Source organism: Arachis hypogaea, chromosome 11 (genome assembly GCF_003086295.3).
Source record: "Arachis hypogaea cultivar Tifrunner chromosome 11, arahy.Tifrunner.gnm2.J5K5, whole genome shotgun sequence".
NCBI lineage: Eukaryota > Viridiplantae > Streptophyta > Magnoliopsida > Fabales > Fabaceae > Arachis > Arachis hypogaea.
In genome coordinates this window covers 46,473,884-46,496,398 of record NC_092046.1, presented here as the reverse complement: position 1 = coordinate 46,496,398, position 22,515 = coordinate 46,473,884, and the positions used below count along the sequence as shown (strand labels likewise).

The 22,515-nt window shown below is 31.1% G+C and overlaps 1 long non-coding RNA gene across 1 annotated transcript; it reads right to left on the bottom strand.

The window, feature by feature from the left end:
• Window positions 1-2,953: 2,953 nt before the first annotated feature.
• LOC112723877 (uncharacterized) lies at window positions 2,954-4,337 on the bottom strand. The gene is made up of 3 exons (XR_011868135.1): window positions 4,235-4,337; window positions 3,602-3,798; window positions 2,954-3,493 (listed from the first exon to the last, which is right to left on the bottom strand). It is a non-coding gene; the product is annotated as an uncharacterized lncRNA (long non-coding RNA).
• Between the last annotated feature and the right edge of the window lie 18,178 nt (window positions 4,338-22,515).

The following is a 22,515-nucleotide window of genomic DNA, read 5'->3' as shown; positions in this document are numbered from 1 at the left end:
TATCTCTCTCCTTTCTCCTTTCTCCTCTCTTTTTCCTTCTATCTCTCTCTCCCCTCTCCTTCCTCTCTCTCTCCTTTTTCTCCCCTCTCTTTCTCTCTCTCGCTCCTCTCTCTTTCCTTTTCTTCTTTCTTTCTCTCTCTCTCTCTCACATTTTCTCTCTATCCTCTTCTTCCTCTCTTCCTTTTCTCTCATTCTCCTCTTTCTTTTCTTACTCTCTCTTTTCTCTTTCTCTCTCAACCTTTTCTCAATCTCTATCCCTCTTCTATCTCTTTTCTCCTCTTCTCTCTAAAGCGAGAGAGAAGAGAGAGAGGAGGAGAAAGAAAAAAAGGAGAGAGATAAGAAGAGAGAAGAAGGATAGGAGAGAGAGAAGAAGAGAGAAAGTGGAAGAAAAAGAGGACAAAGAGGAAGAAAGAGAGAAGGGAGAGAGAGAGGATGGGGAGAGAGAAGGAGAGAGAAACAGAAAAAGAGAAAGAGAAAGAGAAAAGAGAGGAGGAGAGAGAGAAGGAGAGAGGGAGAGGAGGGGAGAGAGAAAGAGGGAAGGGGAGAAAGAGAGCATGGGGAGAGAGGGAGAGAAGGATAGAGGAAAAGAAAGGGGAGGGGGAGAAAGATGGGAAGGCAAGAGAGAGAATGATAGATAGAGATGAGGGGGAGAGAGAGAAAAAAAAGAGAGAAGGAGAGAGAAAAATGGAGAGAGAGGGAGAGAGAAAAGGAAGAGAAGAGGAGAGAGAGATAGAAATGGGAGAGAGGGGAGAGAGAGGAAGAGAAAGAAAGGGGAGGGGGAGAAAGAGGGGAAGGGGAGAAAGAGAGAGAGAGAAAAGGAGAGAGATGGAAAGAAGGAGATAAGAAAAAGTTATTCGTATCATTTAGAAAGAAAATTATTTATATTAGAAAAAATTATTTATAGAAAATACTGAAAAGAGATAAGAAAGAAAAAGGAACGAAAGTAATGGAAGGGATTTTATTATTTACAAATGTTACTCGTATCATTTAAAAAGAAAAAAATTTAGATTAAAAAAATTCAATTAAAAGAAGGTTTAAAATTTTGGGTTTTTGTATGTAAAAATATTAATTTTTGTGTAAAAATCTATTTTTACATGTAAAAACCAATTTTATGGTATAAAAACTAATTTTTTAGTATAAAAATCGATTTTTTAGTACAAAAATCGATTTTTCTATATAAAACCGGTTTTGAATTTCACTAACCGATTAATAATCGGTTTCATAATGTAAAACTAATTTGGTTAATTAACCAATACTATATTTTTGGTTAACCAAAAAACTGATTTGGTTTTTGGATTAACCATACCATGAACACCCCTACAAATCATTGAATGTGTAATATTTTTAGAAAGATTCAATATTTTTTTTTTGTATTGTGTTACTAGATTCTAGTGTCAATTTTAAGTAATTTTAGTGCTATTTTATTTTATTTTATAGAGTCAATGTATAGGGGTGGCAACGGGGCGGGTAGGGGCGGGTTTTTGCTCTACCCGACCCCGCCCTGCCCGACAAAAAATCCGCATGAAACCTGCCCCGTCCTACCCGCGAGTAATAAAATGTTAAACCCTAACCCGCCCCGCTCCTACCCGCCCCTATAATTATTAAATTCAACAAATAAAATAAAAATTTAAAAATTATATAACCACTATTTACATACATAACATAAATTAAAGTAAAAATTTATATATGATATAATATTATTAATCATTTTACTAATTATTTTATATATGTTACATATATTATATATTAAAAATATATATTTATATATATATTATATATACCGGGACGAGTAGGGACGGGTTTAACCTAAACCCGACCTCGCCCCGCCCCGCCCAAGAACCCGCTCCGGTGTGGGGGCGGGTAATTACTCGCCCCGAGCGGGTAGGGGCGGGGTGGGTACCCGCGGGTTCGGGTAGTGTTGCCACCCCTATCAATGTAATCTTTTATAGTCAATTTACTTTCTACATTCTGTATTATTGTATTTAATTATGGTGTCACTTTAAACAAATTTTGGTGCTTTTTATTTTTGCCAAGAATTCAATCCAATAAGTGTGAACATATATTTATTCAATTAAATAAGATTTCAATTCAGTACGAACATATTTATTCAAGTCTAATATGAAAAAAATACTCCTAAAAGAAGAAGAGCAACAAAAAAAAATATGTAGCATTACAAAACACATTTGTGTGTTTTATAACAAAATATCAGTATCAAAATTAAGAATTTTATATATTATTGCTAAAAATTTTGGTATTATTTTTTTTTATAAATTCTGCACAATTCAAAATGCTTCCTCCTCTTTTTCATCATCTTCTTTTTTTTTCATCTTTTTTTTTCATTTTTTAATTTTATTTTCTCATAATTTCTTTTTATTTTACCGTCTTAATAAAAATAAAAAAATCAAATAAAGAATAAGAAATAACTGCAATAATACATAAGAAAGAGAAAGTGAAAAAGAAATAAAAATAAAATATAGCAACAACAGCATTAATAGAAGAAGGAGGAGACAGAAATAATGCACAAAAAAAAAAAAAAAGAAAAAAACATAAAAAAAAAAAGTGTGATTTCATGCGCATCTTGTATGAGTGATTTTTATTGGATTTAAGCCAACTTGATTAAATTTGGGTGTCAACAAAATAAAAATATGTAATGAAACTATCAAAACATTATCCACACTCATCTTATCTAAATTCTAGAATCACTCTAAAATATAAATACAATTTTAAAGATCAATCTAAATATGAACTCTCAAAAAATTATATTATCTTCTAGTGAATACAAATTTCTCACTCTCCTTTTACAACATATAAAAGAATTTGTCAAAAAAAAAATTTTTAAACACTAAAACCAAAAGCAAGAGAAAACACACGAAAAACAAATTGACTAATATCTTACATGAATTGGTTAAAAAAAATCTTTAAACACTAAATTTAAAGCAAGAGAAAACACAGGAAAAACAAATTGAATAATATCTAACAAGATTTCATCATGACATCACAGTTAGAAGTTCTTATCTACTCTAAAAGTAAGAGAAATATAAATTTGGACGGAATATAAATCTTGACGGACATACAGTCACTAATGTTTGAATTAGAAGAAAAATCTCTTCTTCTAAGATGATAGCCAACCAAATTTATTTGTGTTTTGGTTCTTTCTGTTGGGTATTCTTATTCTTAATATGAATCCTTGTTCTAAGATGAAAGCCTCCATGATTTACAGCATCAAGAAACTCTTCCAAGCCAAATTGATTATCTGAGTTTTTCTCTGAATTTTGCTCCTTTCTGTTTCCACCTTTTACTCTTACAATTCTTTCAAACGGCTTCTTTGGGTTCATTGTCAAGAATTTTATTATTTGAAATTCCTCCTTCTCCTTCTTCCTCTTCATTTTCTTTTCTTTTTTCTTATCAACCCTCTTAACAACGATTATGCGTTTGGCACTCTTCTTCTCTATGTAATTCAATGTCTTCAATAAATTACTAAAGTCATAGCAATCTGTTACACATGTTAAGTTTAAATTTATAATTAAAAAATAAAAAGATACTCACAATGATTTCAAGATTATTATTGAATTTAAATTTAAAAAAAAAATGAAACACTAACCTTTTGAGAGAGATTGAATTGAATTAGGATCTTGATTAGTTGCAGAACCAAGAATAATGGAAGAACTTTGGTTTCTTATGGTGATATCAGAATTTAACAGAGCGTTTGACATTTCAGCAAAACTATCAAAACATGAAGGTTTTTCATGGCTACAATTGTGGGCTTTGTCACTCTTTCTTTTCGATTCTGGTTTCATTCTGCAATGCGAATTCACGTAAAGACATGAGAATTTTGAAGGATTCTTTTATTTGTACATTTTCAAGGAGATATAAATTAGCCTATAAATTTAATTTTGATGCACTAAAACAGTTTTTAGGTATCCAATTCCAATTACATAGTGTCAAGTCATAAAAAATAATTGAACCAACTGCATAAATTACTTTACTTAACAGTATATCAAAATTAAACTCTGGAATATTACTTGTATATTTTTGTAGCTTTAAAATGTGGAAATATTGATCCGTCTATGTCTAGAATCCTAATCTCAATTTGAAGCACAAAAAATACTAAATTCACGACCAAATTAAAACTATTAACAATAAAATAAGGAAACCAATGATGCAATTAGAGAGTGATTGGAATGTCTCACAGGCACAGCCATTATTGAAGAAGAATAAGGGAATGGAAACATACCTTAAACAACAGAAGAAGCGATCGCAATACGCAAACTATTATCGTGGTAAGTGGTAACTGCTATGCGTCAATATACACACCGCCTCAGAAACTTTAACACTCTGCTACTAATCTTATGTGTGCTTTTTTTTTTTTATGTGTGCTTTTTGGGTTTCGCTTTTGTTCTTTTCTTTCTCTTGTTGGGCCTGTAGCCCACTCATGTAGCTGAAATAAATCTCTCAATCAAGATTATTTTGCCTTGACCAAAAAATAAAAAAATCAAGATTATTTTGCGAGTTAGGTCCAAAAAAAACAATGATTATTTTGCGAGCTAAACGAGCTAATTGTTGACCTGCTAATAAATCTCAGTCATTGATTCAAATAATTAAATATTACAATTAGTAAGAAGTAGATTAACTATGAGACCTTATTTTTAACGTAGAAGACTTGTGCTGCAATAACTATTTTATAGTTATTAGGGTTTATGTGTTATTAAATCTGACATAGTTTAAATTTTGAAATATGATAGAAGTTAAAATTTTAAAATAAAATATAACAAATTTTGAAAAAACAAACTTAAATTTACAATAGAATTCTGCAATAATAAATAACTAAAAATACTAGGGAAAGAAAAGCAGCTTACGTAGCAACTTATGATTCATTACTAATTTTTGGGTTTAAAGAGTTTTATTTAATTTATTGTGATGACAAATATTTAGTTTGGTTAATTAAGTTTGGTTAAATTAATTTTATGATTGGTTGTGTATTAAGTATTTTGGTATATAATAAAGGCTGAAGATGATGATTTGATTATATTGAAAAAGCTTTATCTCATCAAGAGCAAGAATTAATAGAAATCTAGAAGAGATTGCAGTTAATATTAGAAATAAAAATTGTGTCAATAATGATTATTCATTGGGAGAACAACGACTATTAAGATCAGGAGCTGCTGTTTTGTTATAAAAAGATGATCAAAAATAAAGAAAAAAAAAAACAGAAGAAAATAAAGAATATACAACCAGCAGGTTTGAGAGTCGTGATTCTTCTTTATTTAATTTCAAATTGATATATTTGAGTTTTAGATTATAGAGTCTTTCTATTTGAAAAGAAAAATACATGTTTTAGTATGAAAAATTGTGAGTGAAAACCAATGAAAGAAAAGACATGTCATAAGAAAAAAAGTCAAATAATTTCTGTTTAAGTTTGAGTCTTTATTATTGATTTTGTTTGGTTTTGAGGATTCTGATTTGTCTTGGTTTGTGAAACTCATAATTGTAGCTTTGTTTTTCTTGGGGTAGAAACGATTTGGATTTATTTGTCTTTATCTCTATATTTGAATTGGTGTTTGTAATCTTGTCGATCATTATAATAAAGTTGCACCATAATTGTAGTAAAAATTAGACATAGATCTCACTACACTTTAAAATTGAACTAAGATATATGTTGATGCCATTTTCTTTCATTCTTTATTTTTAAACTTCTGTAGTTGCAAAAGACAAATAAAATTTTTCTGTTTGTTCAAAAACTCTTTCTAAAACTAAAAGCGTCTTAATTCAAAAATAACCTTCCTTTAGAAGTAGTAGAGCAAAAATCTTTACCCTAAACCGAGAGTACATGGCAATTTAGTAATTATGACTCGAATTCTTAAATGAATGTGATTTATAATAATCAAGGTTTTGAGAATCGGACTAGGGGCGGAGCTAGATTAACTTTTAGGGAAGGGCTAAAAAAAACTTTATAATTAACAAAAAATAAAATAAAAATTTTAAGAAAGGCTAAATTAAAATTTATGCATAATTTATAAAGAAAACTTAATAGTTGGGGGAGGCCATTGCCCCCCTTGGCTTGTATGTGGCTCCGCCACTGAATCGGACGATCATCAAACTATTTTAATTATTAATTTATTGGTTTACTAGTTTAACCGGTTCAACCGGAAAAATCGTTTTGTAGTTATATCTCTAAAGTTTCAAATAATAGAAGCAGCAATCATTTAAGAAATGAACCCTTTTCTCTTCAAACTCTCTACAATTTCAGTAAAATGAACTACTGTTCATGTATTTGCGTACAGTTTTAGTCCAAAGCTTAAAAAAATATGCTTTTAACTAGCTTCTTAGTACAATCAGTTTTTAACATGTAAAATTAGAAATACAAAAGTTGTAAAATCCTTAACCTTATATTTTAATTAAGACTAAGATTAAGTAGCCCAGCTAGTATACAAAATATACTGAATTTCAAGTCCAAATCTAATTGACTAACAACTGCTGTATTATACATGTTTGCGAAGTACTCCAAAAGTGTATGAAATATTGAAATGCACCATTCAATGCAACAAAAACCTATGCAGGATGCAATGTACAACAAAAGTATAGTTCAGGACTTGTATATGGGAAAATAAGATAGTAAATAAAAAATAAAATTTTTTCACCATATCACCATATTTAAAAACTCATATATCCACCTTAAATAAAGACAAATAAATTAATCTCAAAATTAAGCCAGTCATAATGCAGCATGATTTGTGAAGCTTAATGACACACAAAAGTCAGTCTTAAGACCCAAATAAAAGGGTGCTTATAGAACATAATTCATATTTCCTAGCACTAGTATAACCTGACTCCTAATAATTCGAAGGCTAGATTTATTAATGGTATTGTGCTAGAATAAAAGCTCTAATTTCCGCAACCCACGCAGAAGCAGTCTATTTCCAGCATTCAAGGACAGCAAGGTTGGGAATGTTTTGAACAAAATATTGGAGTTGAATTAATTATTAAGACAGTCACAATTTATGCATAATTAAATCACAAAACAGTAAAACACAAACCAGCACATCAGCAGCAGCACATCACTACCCAAAAAGATCACAAAACACAAAACAACAGCAGAACAGAGCAGCCAGAGCTAATCAATAATCATTAATCAGATAATCATTCATTAAAAACATAAACATTCAATAATCTTTCAATGATATCTGAAAAGAGCATAAAAAAGAAACATGAACAAGTGAGCACTGTGCGGCCGACGAAGACTCAAAGAGACAAGCCCTGACTGCGGCGGACGGTGGCAAACACGGCTGCTCCTTGCGATTGGTGAATCTGAGACCGGACAGCGGTTGGAGACTTGGAGAACGCCGAAGGACGAAGAGAGAAACCTCGGACAACGACGGACGACGGCAGTGGCTCACTCCGTTCGGCGGCAGTGGAGGCTACCTAGGGTTTTCACTTTTTCTTTCTTTGAGTTGAGCTTTCCGATTACTTGATTAGTGAAGAACAAAGGAACGAACGAAAGAGGGGTAGTGGGAGGCACAGCACTGGGCACGCGTTCTTTTTTTTTTTTCCTTAAGAATTTAACCGAAACGACGTCGTCCATCCAAACAGGCCGGTTTTCAGTCCGGTCTAACCGTCCAGTTTCGTGCTGGTTCAGCGGTTTGTGTTTCGTTTTAAGATGATCGATTTTGAGTAGAGAACCAAATTATTTGTATTACCGGTTCATGGTCGGACCGGTTCAACCGGTCGATCTGATCCAATTTCAGAACCATAATAATAATTGAACATCTTCTAATTACAGTTAAAAAAATTTTAAGATTAGAAGAGTAAATTAAATACTTAAAATATAAAATCATATAAAGATTTAAATCGTAAAATTATTAAATTTGGTAAAAATTTTGTAAAATGGACTTACACATTTAAAATCATAATAAAAAAAATTTAAGAGTTAAATTGAAATTATAGCTACTATATCTCTTTTCTTTTTTTTTTTTCATCATTCGCGTTTATTTCACAACCAAAGCGAGATGTTAAGATTGATTTATAAGTACTTATATAAACCCATACTTAACTTTGAAGAGATACCCTAATCAATGTATTTTGCCACATTTCTCATGAGATATTCAGCTTTTTGGCACAAGAAAAAATCAACTCCCAAAAATTTCAACCTCTATGAGACTTATTACCATTTATATTGTGATTTTTTTTATTAGGTGATCATTTGTAATTGAGATACTAATTTATTTTTATAATATTTAAATAAATAAAAAATAATTATATATGTTTTTTCAAGCATAAAAACAGATAAAAAATTTTAAAATTTTTATTTATAATTTAAAAAAAATAATTAAGAAAATAAATTAGAATTTTTAATATTTTTTAATTCATTTTTTTAACTATTCTAAAAGCAAGAGATATATTAATTTGAATAGTAAAGTGACAAATAAATCTTTAAGAATTTATATTTTGGATAAATTAATTTTTAAAAAAATACGAATAATTTTTTTAAAATAGTAGATATAAACATATTACTTTTTAATTAGTCCTTATGATTAAAGTAGAAGATCTTAATTTAAACTAATTTATTAGATAGCTTTATTAGTATTTTTTGTTTAAAGACTAATATATTTGAAATGTAAATTCTAAAGGTTTATTTGTCACTTTACTCCAATTTGGATGAACATCCTGGTTTCGAAGACACTAGTATTTGAAGGCAAAGGATTTGATGGTCCCAGAATGTTTGGACCATTAAATGGTCCCAGAACAAAACATGTTTTTAAGTTTTTTTAATAAATGCTAAATAGTCCTTATCTAATTTTAATTACAAATTAACCCCATATATTTTATTAAATCATAAAAACTATTTTTTATTTTATAAATTATTATTTTATCATTAATCTATTATATTTATTAACAATAAAAAACAAAACAATAACGAATTAGATCTTCCATTGATCGTAATAAATTTTTTGGCAATCTCAATCGATTAAAAGATTATATTTGATCCGTGACGTTTGTCCAGGACTGTGAAATCGTGTTTCTTTAAAAATCAATCGATTGGATCATCAAAACAATCGATTGAATTTCAGGTTTCCCATAACTCAATTGATTGGACTACAGGTTGTTATCACAAAACAATCGATTGAAAATTGCAAGGCAGCATAATTTTCGCAAAAATCAATCGATTGGTCATATTACCCAATCGATTGAACGATGACTAAAATGTGGGTTTTTAATAATTTAATCGATTGCTTATACTACCCAATCGATTCAATGCTTCAAAACAACCTGAGTTCTCACAATTCAATCGATTGGTTGTGTTACCCAATCGATTGAAGTCATCAAAACAATATGGATTTGTCGAATTCAATCAATTGGTTGTGCTACCCAATCGATTGAAGTGTGTACTACGCCTATTTCAATTTTGTTATCGTTTTTATAAATTATTATCTTATTATTCATCTATCTTATCTTTAAAATTCTATCTTCAATTTTTAAAGTTTTATTTTAATTTAGATACTCTAATCTTATCTTTTCTTCAAATGAATATGAAAGAGTAGCACTCTGGTCTCTATAACCGTTCTATGTATGAAAAGAGGAGATTAATATCAGCCTCAGTTCTTTCCATTAATATCAAGTTTCAACTAGTTATCAAAGCACTGCAATACTCCACAGTTTAGGAACAAAATGCGTATTAGCCTCAATTCTTTCCATTAATATCAAGTTCCAACTAGTTATCAAAGCACTGCAATACTCCACAGTTTAGGAACAAAATGTGTATTAACATAGCTATTAATCTCCTCTTTTCATACATAGAACGGTTATAGAGACCGGACTGCTACTCTTTCACATTCATTTGAAGAAAAGATAAGATTAGAGTATCTAAATCAAAATAAAACCTTAAAAATTGAAGATAGAATTTTAAAGATAATAATTTATAAAAACGATAACAAAATTGAAATAGCTGTAGTACACACTTTAATCGATTGGGTAGCACAACCAATCGATTGAATTCGGCAAATTCATATTGTTTTGATGACTTCAATCGATTGGATAACACAACCAATGGATTGAATTGTGAGACCTCAGGTCGTTTAGAAGCATTCAATCGATTGGATAGTATAAACAATCGATTGAATCATTAAAATCCCCACATTTTAGTCATCGTTCAATCGATTGGGTAATATGACCAATCGATTGATTTTTGCGAAAACCATGCTGCCTTACAATTTTTAATCGATTGTTTTGTGATAACAACCTGTAGACCAATCGATTGAGTTATGGAAACTTGAAATTTAATCGACAGTTTTGATAATCCAATTGATTGATTTTCAAAGAAACACGATTTCACAATCTTGGACGAACGTCACGGATCAAATATAATCTTTTAATCGATTGGAATAGCCAAAAAATTTATTACGATCAATGGAAGATCTAATTCGTTATTGTTTTTATTTTTTATTGTTAATAAACATAATAGATTAATAATAAAATAATAATTTATAAAATAAAAAATAATTTTTATGATTAAATAAAATATATGGTGTTAATTTGTAATTAAAATTAGATAATGACTATTTAACCGTTATTAAAAAAATTAAAAAACATGTTTTGTTCTTGGACCATTTAATGGTCCAAACGTTATGGGACCATCGAATCCGGTGCCGTATTTGAATTAGGAAAAAAAATTTTGTTATTCTAAGACAATACATAATATTTAATCTTATAAGTCGAATTTATATACATTTAGAACCGGTTTTGAAACAGCAGACTTTCTTTTTTTACTTTTGAATTATGAAAAGTCATAATACGTGTGTTTGGTATCATTTAAAAAAAAAAGCTCTTAACTTTTCGAAAAAGTTAATTCACAGCTTTTTGAAGAATTAGGAATATATGACTTCTCGTTCTTCTCGTTCTGGACAAGTCATTCTACCACTTTTCTAAAAAAAATTGACTTCAAAATAAAAAAATCTATTTTCATTCTTGGTTCTGTGAAAATGTTTTCTGTTTCTGCTAGAAATATTGGCCCTCTACCACCATTTTTACGCAAGGTTCCATCTCTTAGAAGTACTGTCATTCTACCATCATTTTCACGTAATGATTCATCTGTTGAAAGTATTGACCCTCAACCATCATTTTAAAACAAACTACCTATGCATATATTTCTTCCAGTTATTTTTTTTTTATCATTTTACCACTCTATTTTTATTATTAAATTTGTATTTAATTGTGTGTGGTATGAAATCTCAGTTTTAATTTTATTTTTTTCACATGTGATTTTATTTTTATATAGGTTGTTATTATTTTTATAGTTAGTTATAACAAATTAACAAGTTCTTGACCTCAATAAAAGAGGAGGCTAATAGGAGTAAAAAAAATAAAAAAATAACAACAAAATATACATTGACACACATTTTATATTTGTTTTTTATGTTCACCTACCATATCATATACAATAAAACAGTAAATACTAACTACATAATAATTTCTTTGGCATTGTCATTAAAGTTATTGTGAATTAAAATTTTATTACTATTCACCACATACAAGAACCAATTTCTAATGATATTACGTAGTAAAAATCAATTGTCTAAAAAATGGAACTAATAAGAGAACAAATAAAGAATCAATTGTCTAAACGATTGTAATATTAGTGATTAGGTTATGTAAACATTCAATATTAAAAAGTATTTGTTATCATCGTTATTTTAATTTTTATTTTCTTGTGTAAAAAAAAGGTATTTTTTGAATTATTTATCCAAACGCTACAACTTTAAAATAAATACTTCTATAACCAAAAATTCAAATACAAAATAACTTATTTATAAGTTGCTATTAATAAAAGTTCTTAAAGTTTAAGCTCTTTTTTCAAAAGAATTTATTTAAGTTATTTACCCAAACTGTAGTTAGTTCTTTCTAACGAAGAATCTTATTACTTTTAATATAAATCCTTGTTCTAAGACGAAAGCTTCCATCTCTTGCAGTATCCAAAAACTCTTCCAAGGCAAATTCATTATCTGAAATTTGTTCCTTTTTCGTTCTATTTATTACTCTTACATTTTTTTCAAAAGGCTTATTTGGCTTCATAAACATGAACCTTATTAAAAATTTTTTCTTCTTCTCCTTTCTTTTTATTTTCTGAATTCTTCCAATCTGGATCAAACGTTTAACGTTCTCTTCTCTATGCAATTCAATGTCTTCAGTAAGCTACTAAAATTATAGCAATCTATTATAGAAAAAAAATAAAATAAAAAATCACAATTTTTAAAAAAAATTAACTAATAAATCATCAAAATTAGATTCAGTCATAAGATTATTCTATTCAAAATCATAAATTTAAAATTCTAAAACAGTTTTATATGTTTAGCCAACCACTACTTTTATGACGTAAAATTATTCTTTGATACATTTTACGAAACAACATCAAAATTAAATTCTAAAACAATAAAATATTAACCTTTTGAGAGAGATTGAATTGCTTTAGGATCTTGAAGAGTTGCGGAACCAAGAATATTGGAAGAACTCTCATTTTTTACGGTGACATCAGAATTTATCAGAGCCTTTGTCATTTCACCAAAATTATCAAAGCATGAAGATTTGTTATCCCTGTTTCTTTTTTATTCTGGCTTCATGGTGTAGTGTGAATTCACTTGGAAGGGACTTCTTGAAGAATCTTATATATATTTTGAGAAGAGATTTGAATGGAATTGGAATTGACTTTAAATTTAAATACCGAAAATAATTGATATCTTGAAACAGATTTTTATTTTATCTTTTTGGGGTTAAAACAGCTTTTTAATTATCTTATGTGATAAATATATATTATTTGGATTTAGTTTACTTCCTTAAAAGGAAACATTGTTTTTCCGAAAAAGAAAAGTTGTTGTTACTACTTTAATTCATAGAGAATTATTTCTAGATTTTAAAAAGTTAAAAATTATTATTTTAACAGAAGAAATTACTTATAAAATACATTAATTATGCTAAACATATATAAAATAATATATATAAATATAGGATTTAGATCCTTTAAATTTTGAATTTCACTTTAGAAAATAATGTGTGATCTCTCACTATTTATTTCAAGGTGGGATGAGAGAAAATATGAGAGAGAAACTATTCAATGGTGAGAGATTATACTTTACCCTTTAAAGTAAAAATTTAAAATTTAGAGAATCCAAATTCATAAATATATAATGATTTGATAAGAGATTATTGGAAATTTAGGGAGTTTAATAAAGACGAAACATTAAAGTCCCAACGGAAGGGTTGGAAGAGGGATATAAGAAAAAGAAGGACACAAAAAAGGATTATTGGCATAAAAAGACACACCCCTAAAGACACAACGGAAACATAAAAAGATAGATAAGAGTTTTCTTACTAGACCTCAAGATACCTGCTCTTAGCACCGGAAGAGAATTTCCTACTAAATCTTCAAAGAACCTGTCTTCGAAAACAGAAAGAAACTACCACGTAGATTCATCTTAGGTTGGATCCTTCAATTTTCTTCCTGCAACAAGCGAAACAAATCACTCACCTCACTTAATCACACAATAAAACGTGCATAAAGTTACTAAAAATTTTATTCATCAAAAGTGGTGTAAATTGTCTTACTAAAGATATTTAAATAGGTCCCTAACAAACTAACTAAAACATAACATAAGATAACTTAATTTAGATCTTCTAAAGATAAGATAACTAATCTAAATCAAAATTGATCTTATTGGATTAGATTATATTTTATTTAAATTTAAAATTTCTAAAAATACTACTAATCAAATCTTCTAACAAACCTTAACAACAAAGTAAACTAAAATAAAAGCCTACAAATTCAAAAATTAATAATAAATTATGCCTCCATTGAATTTGAAAAGTATTATTGGGCTATTTGCTATCCTGACTTAGCCCAATAGACCTTGTCCTTTCTTCCTTTATTAGAACTTAATGTAACTCCTCATGTATAAGTATTGCTAAGTTTTCAAAACTCTCATTGAACTTCTTTGCACGTGCTCTAGTAATGGAGCCCTCTGGAAGTGTAAAATTTCTATTCTGCCATTTTATTTTAAAATATTCCCATTATCCTCCCGAACATATCTTATGATTGATTCTTAATTTGAAGATACTACTATATTATAAAGTAAATAGATAAATGATTGCTAATTTATGATTAATAAAGATATTTTATTTTCAAAATATATCTTTTAATTTTTAATAATAACATTCAATGTTAATTTGAATTTACCTAAAGAATTTTTTAATTAAAGTCATTATTAAAAGATTTAAAATAAAGAATTTTGCTAAAAAATAGTTTTAGAATACTTATTGAAGTATTAAACATAGAAAGATAATATAAAAATTGAAAATATCTAAACTTTCTAATATATTATGTGTTTTATTTATTAAAAAAATTTAAAACCTTAAGTAATCTTAGCATATACTTAATAAAATATTTAAATAAAAATATTTATAATTTTTCATATAGTAATCCCATTTGAATTCACCTATTTCATATCTTTCTATAATTTTTTTCACCAAAAATATTAAAAAAAAATAAAATAATTATGAATTTTGGGTATACAAAAGATATGAAATTCTGGATCACAGAATATTAGAATTCAGAATGTAGCTAGAATTTCTAACAGTTACAGGCATCAAAATGATTAAAAGAGAAAAAAATCATGATCAAAAGAATAATGTGTCAATTAAAAGAATAAGAGATGGAGGAATTGTAGTGTGTGAACCCCGTTAAATTAGTAAATAATTAGTCAATAAATTAAATTGTAATAAAAAATTAAAAATATAAATATTATATTAAATTAAGATAGAGCTCATTAAAACGAGATTGTTGACACTAATTTCAAAAAATTTGGCCTAAAATTGGGTCGAACGGACCGAACCGGTTGAACCGGACCCAAAATGGCCCAAGGGCCCAACCAATTCATAAGAAACTGAATGAGCTTAGCTCATTCTTCATCCACCAAGTGTTCCACACTGAAGAACACAAGGAGAGGCGAGGAAGAGTTTAAAAACCCTAACCTCCAATTGAATCCACAATAACTTCTTGTTCCAAGCTCCGATCGCTACACCGTTTGTGGCTACGCGTCCACCGCGTCGATCTCTACGAATCTATTGGAACAATTTCATAGGTAAGCCTCATTCTCACTCCAGTTGCTCTACCCCTTTGATTTTCGGAAACTTTGAATGTACATGTTGAGAATTTGTTGGCTTTGATGTTATAGGTTCAATTTAGCTTGCGAAACTTGTTGGATTTAGTTCGTTTAGTCCGTGGGTACGGTAAAGATCCTAAACCCTAGCTATTTCTTGTTTTGAGTAAATTGGGTATTGAATTGGGTACGTATGTGTGATATATGTAAAATTAAGTGTATATATGTGTGTGTTGGAGCTTGCTTGAGTACATTGGAGGCTTGGTGGAGTTTGGGAGACCTTGCCTTGGAGATTTTGAACCTTGAGGGTTGTGTTTGGTACCTTGGTGGTGTCTCAGAAAATACGTTGAAATCAGTCAATGTATGGTTTAGGTTTCACGTATGTAATATATAACGTTCTGTGAAAACTTAGGCTAGATGACTATAGGATAGACTGGATGTATGATTGTGCTTAATGTTTAGTAAAACTTATGGAGGATGTGGAATGAGTGTGAGAAAGGGAATGATGACTATTGCTTATGGTTGATGGTGATTTAGTGAGGATTATGAATATGAAATTGTTATTGTTGTTTCATTAATATCTTATGATTGCTTTAGATATAGATTACTTGGTTTTGAGTAGTTGAATGATGTGTTGTATGTTGTGGAAAGAATGAGAATGTGGAGAAGGTAAATTTGGATTATTTTAGTGTTGTGGGAAACCTTGGAATTGTTTGTAAAAATCTTGTTTTGGTAAAAATTGAGGTTGAGGTTTTTGGTGTAAAATTAATTTTTGGCCGAACTTCGGCGAAGCATAACTTGGTATCCAGACCCCCAAATAATTACAAATTTGTTTCATATGAAAATTGGGTCCGTGAAGTTTACGCCATTCGAAGAATGGATGAAAAATGTTTTAAAGCGAAAAAGTTATGCGCGTCGGAAGTTGGGTACTGAAAAGGTGAAATTCTGCAACTTAAGCATTTTTTGATTTCTGTATAACTCGAGTACGCGAGCCACCACACGCAACGCGACCAATACCTACGGGTTGGGCATCTCGTGTACGCGAGTTGGTGCATGCGTATGCGACCAAAGGGCTTTAGAGGGTTGCGTACGCGACTACTTACACGTGAAGCGATCAATCCCTACGGGTTGGGCATCTTGCGTACGCGGGCAAGTGGGATGCGTACGTGAGCAAGGAGAAATCAACCCTTGCGTACGCAAGCAAGGTGCTTGCATACGCAAACCCTCTATTTTCAGCAATTAAGTTTTGTGATGTAAAGCTACATTTCGAACCTCTAAACCTCTGTTTTTATCCTTTAAGTCCTAGAACATAATGATAAGCCTAGTAATAAGTTGGAGCTAGAAAATAAAGGTAACTTGGGGATGAAGTAAAGGTTAAAAGTGATGATGAGTTATATGAGAAGAATGAGTATGTTTGGAGGATATATGATGCTACGGCTATGACAAACGATTATGCAATGAATATGAATGATTGTGAATACTTATGTGGCTTATGCATTCAATGTTATCTGAGATACGAGTTTCTCTGGGTTAAGTACCGTGGCTTGCCACCATGTGTACCAGGTCGAAACTCAATACTCTATTGACCTTACGTCGTAAGGGTGACCGGGCACGTATAAATTTCCGGGAATGGTAACCCCCGTTGAGTAAAGTTATATATGAATGTATGAATTATGAATGAAATGAGAAAAAGTTATGCATAGACTCATGGGGATGCGCGACAGGAGACAGTCCAAGGGTTTAGCAAACCGGACTTGTCGGGTTGGCTTGATAACTTATAGATGAACCTCATCAGCCATAGGACATGCATACATCATATGCATTTTGTTTGTTTGTTTGCTATGCATTAATTGGAAATGCCTAAATGAATATATTATACTAATTGCTATATTTGCTACTTGCACTACTTGTCTCCTACATGTGCTTGAAATTGTCTATTTGTCTGTCTTTGCAAATTCACCGAAGAGGAACGGAGGAAAGGTGGAAAGGTTTAGAGTTGTGATTAAGTTTAAGCTAGGTTTAGAACTCCCTAGATGACCACCCTTTCTATGGTTTCTGTTTTAGTTCTGTAAGCTTGATATCTGAGTGTCGGTGTTCTAGGATTGCCTTTGGCATTCCCAAGACCTTATGTCTTATATGCGTGACACCTTTACCATGCTGAGAACCTCTGGTTCTCACCCTATACTGTATTGTTGTTTTTCAGATACAGGTCGAGAGGCACCTCGCTAGGCATCTGGACTTCTGAAGTGGAGTGCTTTCTGGGTTTCATTTTGATGTATAGTTATGTATATATGTACTTAACTTTCTCTCCGACTAACTTGTTTATTTTGCTCCTCTTAGAGGTTTATGGAGAGCTAGGATTTTGGCTATGTATTTTGGGTTTGGGATATGTATATATATATGTAAATATTCTCCGGCTAGCCTTAGCTTCACAGACTGAGTTAGGAGCTTGTTATTTTGTACTTTTGGCTCTCTATTCCCACTTTCTGTTTATTAATACTTACGGACCTTAGTTTTCTTCTCATGCAAGTAATCTCGTTTCTGAGCGTTGTGCTTTTATTTTCGCAATTTTTGTTTGACCTGTTTTTCAATACTCCTAGTTTATTATATTTTTTCTGTTATTATATGTATATATTTTATTTTAGAACCACACCACCTCTATTTTACGGCTTAAGCGTAAAGCTCTGTGTGGTAGGGTATTACATAGTGCAACATACCTTAACAGAAGAAGCAATTACAATCTTTACCTCAAAACTATTGTGCCATGGATATGAGGAACAAAAAAACACAGTTGATGTTGGGTGCTTCTCGATTTTTATTTTGACAAATATTAGGATCACTATTTTTAATAAAAAAATAAAAATTTAATTAGTGTTAATTTAAATATAAAAATATTTATTTTCAAATAATTTTTGTTATTTTATTATTTTCTTTCTTTTATTCGACTTGTAGCCCTTCCATATAAATTTTAACGCAAAAGAAAATTTTCTTTCTAGAGCAATACATGGAACATGGATCAAGTTCGGCCAATCCAAAATATATCTTGAATCCCAGATAAAATTCATTGGGTAAGACCGTAGTACATTTGAATTAGAGATTTGAGTTCTATTTAAAAGATCGTCGCTAGTTAATGAATTGTTGTATATATAAGGCATGATTTAAACTTTTAATACGTTCTGAAACGGACAAATGAGTTAACCACTTAACCAATAAAAAAATATAAGTTTACATTTGAATATAAATAAAATTTTATCTCTTCATTTTTTAAGAAAAAAATCATCTAGGAAAATAACTTTTTCTAAAAACTCATTCAAACAAACTCTACATAACATTAATATTTTCACAAAAATACAATATGCATATAAAAAATCAATCATAATATATTTGTGCATAAAAATATGTTGTTTAACTCATTTTAATGTGTATTTTATATTTTAATATATATTCTATATGGATAATTAATTTAGTAAATAATTTTTTGTGCACACATAATATAAGAATTTTTTAATAAATAATTTAATTTTTTTATTTATTGGAATAGGTAATTTGGAGAGAATTTACATTTTTGCGTCCTTTTACATATCTCGTTTATAGTGTAAATGAGTTGATTATGAACGTATCTTGTTTACACTGTAAACATAATAAGATACATATTTTAATAAGAGGAGTGCTAGGAGGATAGCAGGTTTTGTGATTTGTAACCATCAATTAGCCATCATTAGTATTTTTAATGGTGTGAGATTGCATATAATGGTATAGGATTACTCATTTTTCTTTTGCTGGTTAAGTTTTAGCCAGTTTTTAATAAAAATGCTAACCCCCTAGACTTTCTCTTTTAACAAATAAAACAGGTGCACCTGTGACACGTGAAAGACGAAGAACTCCGCGTATCTCGTCTACAATATAAATGAGATACGTGCATACTCAATTCGTCTACTCTGTAAACGAGATATGGGCAATATTAATTTGTTTACACTGTAAATAAGATACGATACGATAAATTTAAAGTAGTTATAAAAAGATCTGCAAGTATTAGTTTTTCTCACAAACATATCTCTCTTTCTTCTCCTTTCTTTTAATAAGTATAGTAAAAATGTCTAGTAGTGAATATATTTTTGTAAGTGTATATCTTAATTGTCACATGATAAACAATGATCATGGGATTGTATTTGAGTGTGATACTCTTATCTTTTTGCGCACTCGTCGTTTAAGTTCTCTATTTGAGTTAAAGAGCCTAATATTACGAGAATGGGTGCTAACTGGACAAAAGAGGTTGGAAGATTTGGATATAGGTTATTAGCACCAATGGAAAATACAATATTTTGGTTTCGTGTTTTTGTCTCGATGGCGATGACCATGTGTGCCTGGTGTTTGATGACCAATGGAGCTTTCTGCGGAGGTTGGTGATACAGGTGATAGAGGTTCTGAACATTCAAATTTTGTCTAAGATAACCTACCTCTTACACCACCGCCTTTGCACTGTGCTAGTCTACTGGAACACATGGACATGGACAATGAAGAGTTGGATGAAGAATATGTCACCGACAACAATGAAAATGATTCTACTGAGTATGAGGAGGAGTTTGTACCAAAGATGTAAAATCCGGTCAAACCGCAATTAATTAAGGAATTAATTAAATATGGGCGAAAATGGTTAGAAAATTTAGCAATTGAAATTCGACAATTTAAATGTGATATTTGAACTCAGTGGATTTTTTCGAGTCGAAAAACATAGTTTTTTGCATAAAATGCGCACTGAAAATTTGACCGGCAGTACCGCCTTAAACTGTGGTGCACGAATCCTCACGCTTCGTACAACTGAACCAGCAAGTGCACTCGGTCGTCCAAGTGATACCTGAGCGAGTCAGGGTCGATCCCACAAGGATTGTGGTTTGAAGCAAGCTATGGTTATCTTGCAGGTCTTAGTCAGGCAGATAGAAGAGTTGTTGGATTTGTGAGATCTAAACTAGGTTGACATGTTTAATTGCAAAAAAAAAAAAAGGAAATAAAGAAAATGGTATAAAATACTTTGTAAATTGAATTATAATCAGGGATAAGAAGATGGTTAAGGCTTGGAGATGCTTTGTCTTTCTAGATTAACTCTGGTATTACTGTCTTCTTCAATTGTGAATGATTTCTTCTATGGTAGGTTGTATGTGATCAACGCCGTATGGCCGCCGTCGCCAATCTCCTCTGCTTCAGATCAAACGCCGTATGGCCGCGGTCATCCAATCTGAACGAGGGTGAAGCTCTAACAGTCTATTCCCTTGGTGATCCTACTCAAAACGCCACAGACAAGGTCGAATCTTCTGGATCAGAGAATGCTGCGCCTTTGGGTTCTAGCCTCTACCACAGAGACCCTAAACTCCCCATACCTCGACTGAACTGGTGTCTCGAGAAGTCCCCAACGAAGTCGTGGATTAGCCGTCTAAGAGATGTATAATCAAGCTGGTGGTTCGATGCTTTCCAGTCACGTATTCAGACGAACCCAAGAAGACATGGGTAGTTGTCAGGCACACGGTCTTAGTATGAAGAACGGAGCTAATTGTCACAGATCATCCCATTCATCATATTGAAGAATAAATATACATCTTAGAATTGAATCAAACATGGATTGAAGAGAAACAGTAATACTTTTATTAATCCATAAAACTCAGCAGGGCTCCTCCCCTCAACCTAGGAGGTTTAGAAACTCATACTGATAGAAAATACAATGTGAAAAATGACATATGGCAGATCCCCCCTTTGAAGATCGTGTAAAAGTTCTTTAAATACTAAGCTAACGATTAAGGATTACATATGAAAGGGTAAAATAGTCTTTTAGTTCTAAAATCCACTTCTGGGGCCCACTTGGTGAGTGTTTGGGCTGAGCTTTGATGAGATCCACATGCTAGGAGGCTTCTAAGACATTGAAAACCGGCTAGGGAGTTCTCTTTGGGCGTTTGGACGCTGGTCTCTTCTCCTTGGGTGCTGGACGCCTGAAAGGGGGCAGGAGGCTGGCGTTGGACGCCAGTTTTGGGCCTTCTAATCTGAAGCAAAGTATAGACTATTATACATTTATGGAGAGCTCTAGAAGTTAGCTTTCCATAGCCATTAAGAGTGCTCCATTTAGACTTCTGTAACTCCAGAAAAGCTCTTCCGAGTGCAAGGAGGTCAGATACGGACAGCATCTGCAGTGCTTTCTCTGTCTCTGAATCAGACTTTTGCTAACTTTTGCTCCAGCTCCTCAATTTAAGCCAGAAAATACCTGAAAATTGCACAAAAAGACAAAAACTCAAAGTAGAATAAAAAAATATGAATTTTGCACTAAAACCTATGAAAACTTAATAAAAATTAAATAAAACATGCTAAAAACTATATGAAAATGATGCCAAAAAGCGTATAAAATATCCGCTCATCACAACACCAAACTTAAACTATTGCTTGTCCCGAAGCAACTAAAAACACAGTAGGATAAAAAGAAGAGTAAGATACAATAAATCTCAGAGTTTCCAATAAAGCTCACTTTCAATTAGATGAGCGGGACGTAGTAGCTTTTTGCTTCTGAATAGTTTTGGCATCTCACTATCCATTGAAACTCAGAATGGTTGGCATCTTTAGGAACTTAGAATCCAGATGATATTATTGACTCTCCTAGTTCAGTTCTTTTTTATTCTTGAACACAGCTTTTTAGAGTCTTGGTCGTGACCCTAAGCACTTTGTTTTTCAGTATTACCACTGGATACATAAATGCCACAGACACTTTAACTGGGTGAACCTTTTTGGATTGTGATTCAGCTTTGCTAGAATCCCTAGATAGAAGTGTCCATAGTTCTTAAGTACACTCTTTTTGCTTTGGATCACGACTTTAACCGCTCAGTCTCAAGCTTTTCACTTGACACCTTCACGCCACAAGCACATGGTTAAGGACAGCTTGGTTGAGCCGCTTAGGCCAATATTTTGTTTCCTTTAGGCCCTCCCAACCATTCATGCTCAAAGCCTTGGATCTTTTTACCCTTACCTTTTGGCTTAAAGGGTTATTGGCTTTTTGCTCTTGCCTTTTGGTTTAAAGAGCTATTGGCTTTTTCTGCTTTTTATTTATTTTATTTTTTTTGCCACTTTTTTTTTCTTTTTCGCATGCATATGTAACTTTTTTTTTCTTTTACAACATGCTTTTTCTTTTATTATTTTGCTGCTTTTTCCTGCTTCAAGAATAATTTTTTTTTGGATTTTTCAGATTACCAATAATACTTTTCCTTTTTCATCATTCTTTCAAGAGCCAACATTCTAAAATTCCAACTTCAAATATGCACTGTTTATTCATACATTCAGAAAACAAAAGCAATGCCACCACATCAAGATAATCGAACTATTCTTATTATAAACTTGAAATTCA